Source organism: Callorhinus ursinus, unplaced genomic scaffold, assembly GCF_003265705.2.
Source record: "Callorhinus ursinus isolate GAN/ISIS: 27379988/994484 unplaced genomic scaffold, GSC_fseal_2.0 scaffold10, whole genome shotgun sequence".
NCBI lineage: Eukaryota > Metazoa > Chordata > Mammalia > Carnivora > Otariidae > Callorhinus > Callorhinus ursinus.
In genome coordinates this window covers 2,035,765-2,048,637 of record NW_027397072.1, presented here as the reverse complement: position 1 = coordinate 2,048,637, position 12,873 = coordinate 2,035,765, and the positions used below count along the sequence as shown (strand labels likewise).

The 12,873-nt window shown below is 49.3% G+C and overlaps 1 long non-coding RNA gene across 1 annotated transcript; it reads left to right on the top strand.

Annotated features, from left to right (window-relative positions):
* Window positions 1-527: 527 nt before the first annotated feature.
* On the top strand, window positions 528-11,792 carry LOC141373545 (uncharacterized). Its single transcript, XR_012379616.1, has 3 exons — window positions 528-573; window positions 10,736-10,946; window positions 11,673-11,792. It is a non-coding gene; the product is annotated as an uncharacterized lncRNA (long non-coding RNA).
* Window positions 11,793-12,873: the final 1,081 nt, after the last annotated feature.

The following is a 12,873-nucleotide window of genomic DNA, read 5'->3' as shown; positions in this document are numbered from 1 at the left end:
AAAACATTTTTTTACATTCTTTTTTTAAATTGAGTCCTCATTTTTCCATTGGAAATGGTTTATTTATAGAATTTTTATTGTGAAAATAATTCTAAATACTTATGTTTTAAAAATAAAGGAGAAATATTAAATATTTTGTATTGAACAACAATGAAGGAGCTATGCAACAAAATAGCTAAGCGAAACTCATAGCCTTAAATATACATATTGAAAAATGGTTAATTTATAAACTGTTAATTAAAGAAAGTAGAAAATGAATAGCCAAGCATTTCCAAATAAGGTCTAAGGGAGACCCTGACAAACATAAAAGCAAAATTAAAATAAAAAACAGTTTCACTAGAGATAGCTTGAAAAAGAGTTCTTCCAAAAATTAAAATTAGAATATTAATTTAAATAAAAAGAGACAATGCATACAAACCAATATTAGAAACAGAGACACATGTGGGATATAGGAGCAACATTCCACGGAGGAGTTCCGTGGAGGTCACAAAAGAAAGAGAATCCAGGTGCTCCTTGCTCGCTGGGGTCTCAGGACGGCGGGCTGCTGAGTGGTACTGTCTGCGCCCGCACAGGGTGGGCTTGCTGACCTTGACAGAGTGTGGGGACCATGACTTTTTCTTGCCTGCTTGTGTAAGCCAACCATGTTAATTCGCATTATGGCCCCTGTACACCCATTGTAGTGACATTTCGGAGGGTGCAGGTAGAACTGCCACAGACGTGCCCTGAGAAACAGTTTGCTGCCGGCAGTGTTGCTTCAGTTTATTTGTTTAAATTCGGGTCCTTGATTAGAGCAAAACTCAGGATTAGTGCACAGCCCTGCTCTTCATCATCCCCATTTGTAAATCAAATAACTCAGCATTCCCTGCTCTCCAAATCTTAGCCTCATTGTTTTCTGAGCAGGGATTAGTGAGCACAACTAACCTGTGAAGGAATCATAAAGCGAGAAGGAGAGGAAAAATCCAGATACTGAAGCAGACTTATCTTCAAATAACCTGGCAGGCAATCTAATCTATCCTCATGAATGCTAGCCCCAAGAGATAACTAGTACATGAATATTTTAAGCATTTCGGTCTGCTATTGATTTGTGGCCTGTCAGTATCCAACCGGTTAATTTAATTTGATGCAAAAACATAAGGAATTGGGAGCAAACCAACATCTTTGACAGAGAGGTGGGGCACAGTGAGTTCCTGGTTTGAGGGAAAACCTCCCCACCTACCGGCAGGAAGAAAGCACGAGGGCAGCGAGTGCCTTCCATCCCGGTTCACGGGGAGGACATGCTCACTTGTAAGGATTTGAGAGAGGGAAACTTCTTTGCTTTGCTGAACATGATGGAATGACTTGTTTATACACACAAAAAAGTCTGAATTCAGAAAAGGGCAGACCATACTCAAGCCAAATGTGAGTAACCAATTTCTAATATATTGTTTTACAAATTTAATTAGCTTTTCAAAGTCGGCTTTCATCCTATAGCACCCCCACTGCCCCAGGTCTATGCGCGAACCCAGGGTGGGTGTCCTGGGTTGTGCGGAGTTTGTACTCCAGAGGAAAGGTGAGAATTTCCATCAGCAGGCAGGTGAATTCAGTGTCTTTGAATCCTCTTTGATTTATTCTACTTATTAAGTTACTTTCTCCTTCTCAAAAGTTTGACATCAGTAATAAACATTTTACCTGACTAGAAGTTGCACTGTTCCTAAACATTCCTATTGTTTTCTTTGCTCAGACAAGCAATGGCTTTTATGACGTCCATCCCCAGAGCCAGGTAGAGGTTTAGCGAAGAATCCTGTGTCCTTATGAAGGAAATTATCTCCCCTGAAAAAATGACATTACACTCCCATTTAAAGAAACAAAGATATATTTGCACAAATAACAACTTTTATGTGCACTGAAACATTGCTTGTAAATGTGAAAGCTTGAGCCTCCAAACCATGACCCGAGAGAGGTAACTGGTAAATATCTATTTTTTTCCCTATAAAGGTGAGGAAAGTCTAACCCTGGGAGAGTAAGCTACTGACTAGGGAGACATTTTCTAAACCCAATGATGAGCAGCTCAGGTGGACAGAATTCTAGGAGGACTCCAGGATCCCTGCCTCCTGGTGTGTGCACCTGCATCACCCCTCCCTTTAAGTGTGGGAGGTGCCTGCCTGTGAATCTAGTCACTTCCTGGATGAGGTTATGTCTTGAGACCCAGGTGATATGATGGTGACTCCCGTGCTGTCCTTACACTGTGTAAGACGCCCTCTTTAGAGAGATGCTGCGGCAGGCCTTGAAGAACCAGCTGTGTGGGAACGAACTACTGGGGGGGGGCATGAGCCAGGACCTGAGAGCCCCTCTAGGAGCTGAGAGTGGTCCCTGGTTAACAGCCCAGGGAACGGGACCTCATCATACAGCCACAAGGGAATGAATTCCCTCAACAACTAGAGGGAGCCTAGAAGGGGATCATTCCCTTGTTGAGCCTTCTGATGAGGATACAGCTAGGGGATAGCTTGATTTCAGCCGTGTGAGACCCTGAGCAGAACCCCGGGCTAAAACGGGAGGGAATCCTAACCATGGAAGCTGGGAGTGACAACAGATGTCCGCGTAAGCTGCTACACTGTGGTATTTGTCACACGGCAGTTTCTACTGATGCACTAGCCAACTGCCCCCAAATAAGGAAACATCTCCTGGACTTGTAAATTTTGTGTTTAATGTACTGTACTAACCTTATTCTATTAAGGCTCACCATTATAGAAATCCTAAGTACTTCCCTTGTGTTCGCCGTACTCAGTGGGAAAAACCTGGTACCTGATTATCTTACTTACCGTATGCCATCGCACACTTCCAGGAACCCAGAGAAGGAGATGTCCTGTCCCCGTGTCACACAGGAGAAAGCTAGGCTTGGTGGGCAAGAGGGCTCAGTGCCAGAGACCTCAGAGTCCTGGTCTCTCAACACACCCACCGCCTCCCGCAGCCCCGTCCCCTCCTGGGGCCAGGAGGCTCCCTTCTCTGCTCTCATGGCTTTCCTGTGTTGCCACAGGGTCTTTTGAGGGGTGGCACTGACCAAGGCTTTAGGTTTCTTTCTTCAGAGCGGTCTGGTCCCTCCGTTCTGGCGCTCCTGTGGGAAGATGCTGTGCGAGACCCCACGGAGTCTGGGAGAGCAGAACGAGGGCCGGGGAGGTTCTAGCTGCCTGCACCCTCCGCATAGCCTCAGAGTGTGAGCAGATTTTCCTGGCAAGGAAACACCTCTGGTTTCCATTGGGTGGAAGAGGGATGGTGATTATTGTCCACTGAAGGGGAAACGGTCACCGTTTTGGCATTTGTCACCATTGTCAACCGGATTTTGTGCCTTCCGTCAATAGTAGTGGTTTTTAGAGAGGAGGCTGCCTGGAGGTCAGGGCTCAAGGCTGGCCGCCTCTATAACTAGCCCTCCCGCTTCCTACCTGTGTGACCGGGTCACTGGCTGCTCTTAGAGGGGAGGCTGTAAGCGTCTGGCTGTCTCACTTCAGACCTGACTCATTCGGCGCTTCCAGCTTGCAGAGTCTGTGTCTCCTTCTGGGGGTCTTTGTCCTCAGTGATACCTGGGGTGGCGGGACCGATGCTGGGGACCTGGTGCCCCTCCCCAGGGCCCTCACCGTTAGCTGGGGGACCCTGGGGCACATGCCTGCACCGAGTGCCAGGATGTCCCTCAGGATGAGGCCAGTTGGTTGCCAGCACGGCAGCAGCCGATGCACCCCTAGTGGATGCCTTCCCTTCCTGGTGGCCCTTCCCACTTCCCCACGATGCCCTTCCCAAGGGAAGCTGAGCCTTCCCCCACCCCTGAGACAGGTTGTAAGCAGACCTCTTTGAATGTCAGCTCTTCTCAACTGAACACAAGCGTGGTGGCTGCAGTGCAGCGGGGAGGGCCGCTGGTCCCCATGGTGGAAGGTGCTTTCGGGGGGCTGGGCGTGTAGCTGCCTCCAGTAAACACTCCCCTTTTCTTTAAGGGCTGGCTTCAGATTGCTACTGGGATCCAGAGTGCTCTCATGCACCAAGTGCTTTGGCTATCTCCTGTGATTTTTGAGGAGGAAATAGAAAAACCACTTTGCCCCACATGATTTTCTTTCTCGTGGGCTTCTATGCTCAGCTTATCAGCATTGCTGAGGCTCTGAAGGATTGTTAACAGTTGAAATACTCAGAGAGGATTGTAGAAGACACATTGTAAGGACGAATTCTAACACTGTTGAGGTCTTTGTAACGTGTGGTAGCTATTAATTGCTGTTGCTAGTACTTTTAGGAAAACGGCTACTGTTTCCTTAGAGGGTTTTGCAAATGCTGGTGATGATGCTTTGCATCCACAGCCCGAGGCTCTGCCCAGTCAGCCTCCCCTGAGCTCAGCCCACAGGCTGGGGCCTCTTGAGTGGCCTTTCTGCTTGATTTTCCTTCATTTGAGATCACATTAGAAAGAGGGGACAGATTGGGCGTTCCTGCTCTCTAAAAGAATTTCATTTCCCCCTCTTTGTAGGAATGAAAAATAAAACAGTGCATTCCTGGGTCTCTGTGATTCCGGCGGTGGCTGGTGGGCTGGGTGCAGTGGGAGGCAGGGCCCGAGCACCTCACCGGCCCCAGCGACTCAGCCGTCTGCACGTTTGCGCCTGGAATCCTGATGAGCTGCAGGGCCCCGGGGCGGGGAGTGGGGGCGGGGTGTGTGTGGCACCCATAGTCATCGCTGTGAGCACTTAGCCCACCACCATTTCTACAATGAAAACAAAATCTGTTGGAAAAAGGGAAGAGATCATGTTGTAAATATAGGGAGTTCATGTATGAATAGGAATTTTCACTCCCTATTGTACCATTTTAGGAGAACTGATTGACAAATCTAGTGTCTGCATGAGCAATATGTGGATTCTGAGTCTGGAGTGTGGCCAGGCTCTGGGAAGTCACCGTGGTGGCCTGCTAGGTAGGGAGGCCAAGGAAACACGGTTCCCCTGGAGAGTTCTCTGGGAAAAGACTGTGTCTTACATCGAGGCTCGATGAGCACGGGCTATTGCCGTGTGGGGGGTCCTGCGGGGCACAGCCCCTGTCCCTGGTGGACTGCTGGCCTCTGCCGACTTCTTGTTCCCTTTTCCAGGCTGATTTGGAAACCCACTAGGTACCTAATTTATTTGAACGCATTACAGTAAACCACAGTGGATGCACCGAGTAATTGTAACTGTATGTGTTTGGAATGTGAGGCTGCAGAACACGCGGATGGGCGCCTCCCCGGGTGTCTCTGTGGCCTCTTACTGCTCACGGCATGGCCGGGCTGGCACGCCCGGGAGCCCCCCCGCCGTCTCACCGTCAGAACCGGAGTTCTCAGCTTGCCCCCGACTCCTATGTGAAACTGGGAAAGTTATGTAATCTGGAGTTTCCTTCTCTGTAAAATGGGTGTGATTCACGCACCATTGTGACTTATTGTGAAAGAATGGCTGAGTGAGGGCTCGCGGAGCATTTGGGGTGGGTGTTGTTTTTATTGTAAGAACGGAACGGGAATCCGAGGCTTCGAGGCCCGGGGTCCTGCTTATGACATCCGTCCGGGTCGGACAGAGGTGTGGGTGCAGCCTTTATCTGCGGGGCTCTGCGCATCTGAAACAGGCTGTGCGGGCATTTCCCCTGTCTGTGTGCTGCCTTCCCGTCAGTCCGGACTGAATTAGGGAGGGCAGTGGGATGACGGCAGATGGCTATCATCTGTGGAACGACCGGCACGCTGGCGGGTGGGCTGCCCGGGAGAGGGTGCCTTACCGCTGAGACTCTCCTGAGCGACGTGGGTCCAGTCCACCAGCCTTCCTAAGTCGGCTTTCTCTTGTGTGGCGGGAGGAGATCACACCCCCCCCTTTCCGGTAGTTTTGAGGAATCGGTGAAATAACGTGTACAAAGATGGTATGCGCTCATCAAGGAATGCCTCTTGTTGGTTCTCTTCACGGGCCCAGTTTTGATGTCTCCAACCCCTTGGGCGATTCTGACAAGCGTGGTTCATGAAGACAGACAAAGAAACAAGGAACCCCAATGACCCGGTCCAAAAGGAAGCCAAGGGCTGGCTGACTTTGAGTCTTTGGTGGTCCTCGAAGTCCCAGCCCCGCTGGGACAGCCTTGAGGCGCACGTGGCAGACATCCCCGCTGGCGCCTCACGGGGCTCTTTGGCTAAAGGAGAATGAGGAAAGGGGTTTGTGCGCTGCCTGAGTCAGCAAGGCTGGGAGAAGGGTCGGGGTCTGCCTCTGATGGTGTTGATGTTTTTCGATAGGACGGGGCCATGGGGTCACCAGGAACAGTGTGTGGGGCATGGGTGTGATGGGGGACAGGGCAGGAGGCCTGCGGTTGTGGTTTGGTGAGATCCAGACAACGTGGTGCCACTCAGACCCTTAGGGTTCTGGGGTGGAGTCCTGGGGTCGTGGGGAACTGTGTCCTGGGTGAGTCCATGTGACGCCATGTGAACTCAGGCAGGTGAAGCCTGGAGGTTCTTGTGCTAAAGCTCTATTCTTTTATTTTTATTTTTTTTAAAGATTTTATTTATTTATTTGATAGAGAGAGACACAGCGAGAGAGGGAACACTAGCAGAAGGAGTGGGAGAGGGAGAAGCAGGCTTCCCGCGGAGCAGGGAGCCCGATGCGGGGCTCGATCCCAGGACCCTGGGATCATGACCTGAGCCAGAGGCAGACGCTTAACGACTGAGCCACCCAGGCGCCCAAGCTCTATTCTTTTAAAAAATATCTACTAGATGACAAAACTTAAAGTTACACGTGCTCATGGCAACGAGTAAAAACCAGGCAGGTGCATGAAGGAAACGTAACAATGTGACCACCCTCACATCCTCCAAAGATATGTAAGGACGACAGACCTTTCTGCATCCTCACAGAAAGCCAGTTCACATGGGAACACAATAGTCCACACAAAAACACATGTATGTGTGCATATATTTTTTCTTAGAAAGATGAGGTGTTATTAACATATTCAGCTTTTTTGCACTAATTAAGAGTATGGATAAGATGTAACTTAATTCAGCAGTCAGGGTGTTAGGGTTTTGTTTTTATAGTTTTCTCATAAACAACTCCACATTTAGTGCGTATGCACACGCATGAACATATCCACATGCAGGTAGCTCCTCACGCCGGGGAGCATAGACCCCAGAGGCCAGGCGGCCTGCTCACGGGGTATGTGCAAGCCCGAGGGTGATGGGCGTTGCGGGATCGCTCCCCAAGGCCATCCTGTGACCAGCATGCTCGACTCTGCTCCTTTGCCTGCATCCTCACAGGTGCGGGCACTCCTCAAGCTCTACAACAGTAGGGCTTCGCTGATGAGAAACATGCCTCCCTCCCTTCTCAGCGTCTGCAGAGGCTGAGTGTCCTCGCACAGGATCCCACGGGCACGTGCCCCTCCTCTTTCCTGAACTGCTTGCTTGGACTCCTTGTCCATTTTTCTTTTAGGCTGGATTGCCCTCTTCACCCTTTGCTTATTCCTTCACGGTCACAGCTGTGTCTTAGGATAAATGTCTGTATTGAAAAATTACCATTCAGATAGAAAAGGACTCTAGCAAGAGATTTAAATTTTCCTGTGGCATGAACTGAAGTCCTATCTATGTCTAACCCATTTGGGGTTTGGGCCAGGGTGCTTTTTAACAAAATCAAAATTAAAATCTTGATTTAGGTTCATTCCACTTTATTTCTCTGGCAAATGTATGGGTGTTGGCAACAGTGAAGAGAAATTTTAAGGTGGATGGTTTCAAGGAATAGTCTCCTTAATTATAAACACAACCGTGAACAACTTTACACAGCAGAAGCTTCCTTTTGGTTTTCTGCTGTGACACGTTGTTTGCGCCCACAGCGAGACTTCTCAAAACTGACACCCTTGAATCTGTATGCTTTTTAACGGAATACCTGCTCAGAGATATTTAAGCAATGATAGTGAAACAACTCAAATTAATCAGTTGTGACTGATTTAAATGAAGCCTAATTGCTTGTATGGCTGGTGCTGATTTGGCTCCCAGCCCCTAACGAGGCCAGGTGCACGCCGCCCCTCCAAGAGCGCCGCGCGCCGCGTCCTCGGTCATCTGGAGCCCGGGAGCCGGTCTGTTCTGCGGGGCCTGTGATCGGCTTTTCATATTTGGGGAGGAAATAAATCAGAGTGTTCTTCTTGGCAGGTGATGATATTCCCAAATTTCCTTCTCAATATGAAGAAAGAAAAGACTCGTTAAGTCAAATCCACTGGGGACGGAGTTTCTTTTGTCATTCTTTTCTTCAGGAGTGCACCTCTCGCTCTGACAGAAAATTGCTCATTAATCCCCGTGGAATGACGCAGTCACTCAAGTGGACTCGAGCTATAAGAAATTTCTAAAGACCCTGGCTGCCATTAATTGCTTGCTGTGGCTTCTATTAGGCCATGTCTCCCCACAGAGGACACCAGGTCCCCGCTGACTGCTGGTTCCAGTCTGTGTTGGCTTCTCTATCACGTCAGAACAATGCATTGTGCTTCCAAGCACGCCGAAGCAACGTTGGGTCAAGCACAAAGGCAGTTTGGGGCCCAGGATGCACATCCCGCCGTGTTAACCCCCAAATACTGGAGAGGCAGGTGGCGGCAGAGGGAGGGGGTGCAGGCGCAGACGCGGGGTCCCGTGGAATTCGCCTGGGAGCGAGGAGAGAGAGGCGTGCGCTGGAGGGGGGCCCCGGCGCCGGGAGACGCCGCCCCTCGCCTGCCGGCCGGGGCTTGCACGCGGTCTCACGGGCGTGGGCGGTCAGAGTGAGTGCCAGGTGCCCTGCTTCTGGGGACACACGCCCGGCGCCATGGAATGGGGCCGGTCTCAACAATCGGAATGCGAACGATTTTCTGAGCACCGGCTTTCTGGAAGAGCCAGAGGATTCCTAGCCGGGCTCCGGCGCTGGTGCTCCCGCCGCGGCAGGGAGGGCGTGAGCCTGGAGACGGAGGCCAGGTCCGGCTCTCGCACATAACCCTGGACGGGTTACTCCCCGTTCCAGACCCAGTCGCCGTTGGCCCGGGCGGACCGCTGTGAAGAGCAACCAGCGTAGCCCACAGGGCGGTGTTCTCCAAGTCGGAGAGCGCGACCGGGTGTGATCCACACCACAGGCCCCTGTGTGGCTCTGACGCCAAACGGCGCGCGTACGAAGGGCATCCCAACACGCCAGGCTTCTCTCTTTTTACACTGAACGCTTGTGAAAATAATGCACGCACAGCTGGAAACGTCAACTAGCCTCGCGGCGCGGGCCCCACAGCCCTCCCCGCTGCCCCCGGAAGGCCCTTCTTCCAGCCCGCGGTCCTGAGCGCCGCGCGGGCGCCGCCGTGGTTAACCCGCCCGTCCGCCCGTGGCTTTTGACCTTCCCTTGCGCGCGAGGACTGAGCTCTGGTTTACCACCCTCCCCAGCTCCCTTCCTTCCAATAGTATCAAGTCACTAATTTTAGTGAAATCAGTAATCAGTGTTTGTATCATGAAACTGTATAAATATTGTTCTTTCTAGAACCAAGATGTGCACGATGATTACATCCTGGTTTTTTCTGTTGAGTTAATACATCACTTTGGTACTTGTAATTTCTCAAATGAAGGTCCTTATTTTTTCCAGATGATTTATCCTACAATTCATCCGTATTATTTAGCTGTATAAATGTGGTTAATACACCAAGTAGTATTCCACGATTGTTTTCTGTTAGAGGTTTTTGTTCTTCCTTGGTTTAATGATTGCAGCGCATCCTCCTTGTTTAGTTTTCTCAACAAACGTCCCTTCCTCCTTCCCGGAGGAGCCTGATTCCCACCGCCTCCTCTCTCTCCGCCGATGGCTCTCTTGGAGACCTCTGTCTTCGGGGACATTTTCTGTCACCCTAAGACTTCTCTTCTCCACGCTCGCAGCCTCAGTCTATTTCCTGGAACTCTTTCTGGATTTACTGCTTTCTTGTACTGGATCCGACTTTCTAGCAGCTTCCAGAGAAATGGTACATCAAAGGCCAACCTCCTGCCTTCTTCTGCACCTCGAATAATCTGTGGCCGGCTTGCACCCACGTTGTGAGCTTGGGTCGGTGGAGAATTCCTTCAGAATTTTTAATTAAGCATCTGCTCTCAAAAAGCATGATCTCATTTTGAATTTTTAATCCAGATTTGTTGTTAAAAAAAATCCCATCTTATTCTGATTCTCATTCTTCTGGGTGTGATGACGGGGCTCCCTGCATCTCCTGCATTTTCTCTGGTATTCTTTAAATCTCTGTCCTTTGCCTCTGGTGTTCTGATATTAATTTTTAGTTAATTAATTTAATTACTTCATTTCATCATAGACTCTTTCCAAACCTCGTGCTGGGCATTCAGCTGGCCCATTCTAGCTCATGATTTATGTTTTTTAAGTATGAGGACTTTGTTGAATTAATTTCTCCACGATAACTTCCATTTGATTTCCCTCCCTCCGTTTTTGGAGGTCTTTTGGTTGGTCAGATGTTAGACCTCCTGCGTTAATTGCTTATGTCTCTAACACATTCTCGCCGAATTCCATCACTTTTTGTCTTTTTGTCCTACTTCCTGAGAGATTTCTTCAATTTTATCTTTCGACCATTTATTAAATTTTAATATTTTTCCATCCGTTTTTAACTCCTAAGATTTTTTCCTGTTCTCAAGTGTCCCTAACCTTGTTTTAGGTATGAAATGTTGAATTATGACACTGAAGACATTAATTAAGGTGCTTTTGAGGTTTTCTTCTGTTCTCCACATTATGTCTCTGTCCTTATGCTTTTTATTTTTTTCTGTCTTTCCTATTAGAGATTTTCCTGGAGTCTGACATGCCATGTCTTCATCTGTCAGGCCCTCTGTCCATATCTGTGTTTATCATGTCCATATCTGTCCATCTGTCCACCTGCTCACCTACCTACTGACAGAGCGGGAGCTCCGTGTGTGATGGGAGTCATCACGTTATGAGGGACTGGATGTTCGTGGCTGGTAATTCCATGAGGAGACCGCTCAATATCAATAGGTGGAGATTTTCTTTTCTCCTGGGCCTGTTAATCTTTTCCCAGGGGGAATGTGTGGCTGTCTACCTGGGGGTAAGGTGAGGGAGGTCCAGGTGTCTAGCTCTTCCATCTGAGACCATCAGTCCTGCAATGTCAGCCCCACACACTGCACCCCTACCTGGCACAGGCTACACCCACTATATGCTGCGCCCTCCCACTCAGATTCTGCAGGAAATGAGGATCTAGTCTCCCAGTCAATGATCAATATCAAATTGCTCCCCTGGGTGGATAAGATGGTGGGGTTTGGATTTCCAAACAAGCTGTCACATAGCTTTGGTGTGTGAGTGTCCCTTTTGAGTGTTGAGCCTCTCTAAGTATCTGTCGGGAGAGCAAGTCTCTTCTTACTGGTGTCCTTCTCTGCAAGGCTGTCCCCTGTGCTAAACCACTTTTCTTCATGCTTCCTGCCTGTCACACGTCACTTGAAATTGCTTGTCTGCTAATACTCTCCTTTCCCATTTGCCTCTGGGGATTTATACCTCTCTATTTCTTTAACTTTTTGGAGGTGAGGTCACAGGAGGGAGAAGATATAAATTTATGTTCTCAGCCCTTTAAATTTCACAGAAGTCCAAAGACTTCTTTTTGCAGAGAGGTTGTTGAATGATGGGTTTCAGTTGAAAGAGCCTCAGGAAATTGAGGACAGAGCACCTTCAGGTATGAAGTTTGGAGACTTAAACTTTTTTCTCTGACAGAAAGGTAAATCCCATCCTTAATCGGATACAAGCACATTAGCGTTGGCCCACAGATTCGAGCAAGGAGAAACCAACTCACCCCCCAAAAGGAAAAAGATCAAGGCCAAGAACTGGAATGGTTTCTCAAATGAGCTGAGTTAACCCACGCAATGGACACCATACTTCTCCATCATTCTGCTTCTTGCTGCTGTCAGGGATGGTGAGTCTTCTCACGGTGGTGGGAAGATGGGCATAAACAGAGCTGGGGAAGTCACGTTGCCAATTAGACTTGAAAAGCTGGATTTCTTGAAAAAGGAATGAATCGAAGTGGGTCAAACTGCAGAGTTCACATTAGCAGCAGTTGATGGGGCTGCTGGTGAGAATGGGGGTGAGGTGTCTACACTGGCTGATAAACAGAGAGGTCTCACGGGGTTCTTGTACGTTCTTGCACATAGTGATGGTGAAGGGGTCCCTCCCTTTCTCTTGTTTTATCACAGAAGGGTGTGAGGAGTGGATGTTTTTGGAGTCACAAGGGAAGAATATGAGGGCGTAGGAAGGGAAGGATGCATTGGACTGTGCCTGATGTCAGGGAGAGAGCTTGCAGCTGGAATTTGGGTCATCCAAGTGAACCTGGAACCAGTTTGCCTTTGAAGAAATGGTGATGGGCTTGGGCAATGGGAAGGCATCCAAGTCACCGCCTCAGGAGCGTCAAACTATTGAGTCCCATTATGTGGGTTCTTGTTCAACTGTTTTGTCATAGATCGGAGATGTTTAGATGAGTGGTAAGTCACATTAAGATCACACTGGATGGGTATATGTTCCGATCTCCCCGACAGCCTGGACACCCCCTCTAATGTCAAAGTGTGTTCATTGTCCCAGTCATGAGCAAACGAAGGCTTTCCCGAGTCTGCAGGGGCTCAGGTGACTAGTTGCCCCTGGAACATGTCACTGCCACTGAGGCCAGAGAGTGGCCCTGCACCCCTAGTCTGGGAGGAAGAGGCACATTTTTGGAGGAGGGAGAGCAGGTTGGCCCGGCACCAGGCATTTGTTGTGGTCAGGCACAGGTATCCCACCTCCGACTGCAGGGCTCAGCCAGGTGCTGGGGGTGTGAGGGTGTGAGAAATGGTCTCAGTGCTGGTAAGTGGTTCTAGAATCTGTGAAACACGGTGAACGCCCACTAAGTGGGTGTGCTGCTAAATTATCATTGAACAGGGACCAGTGT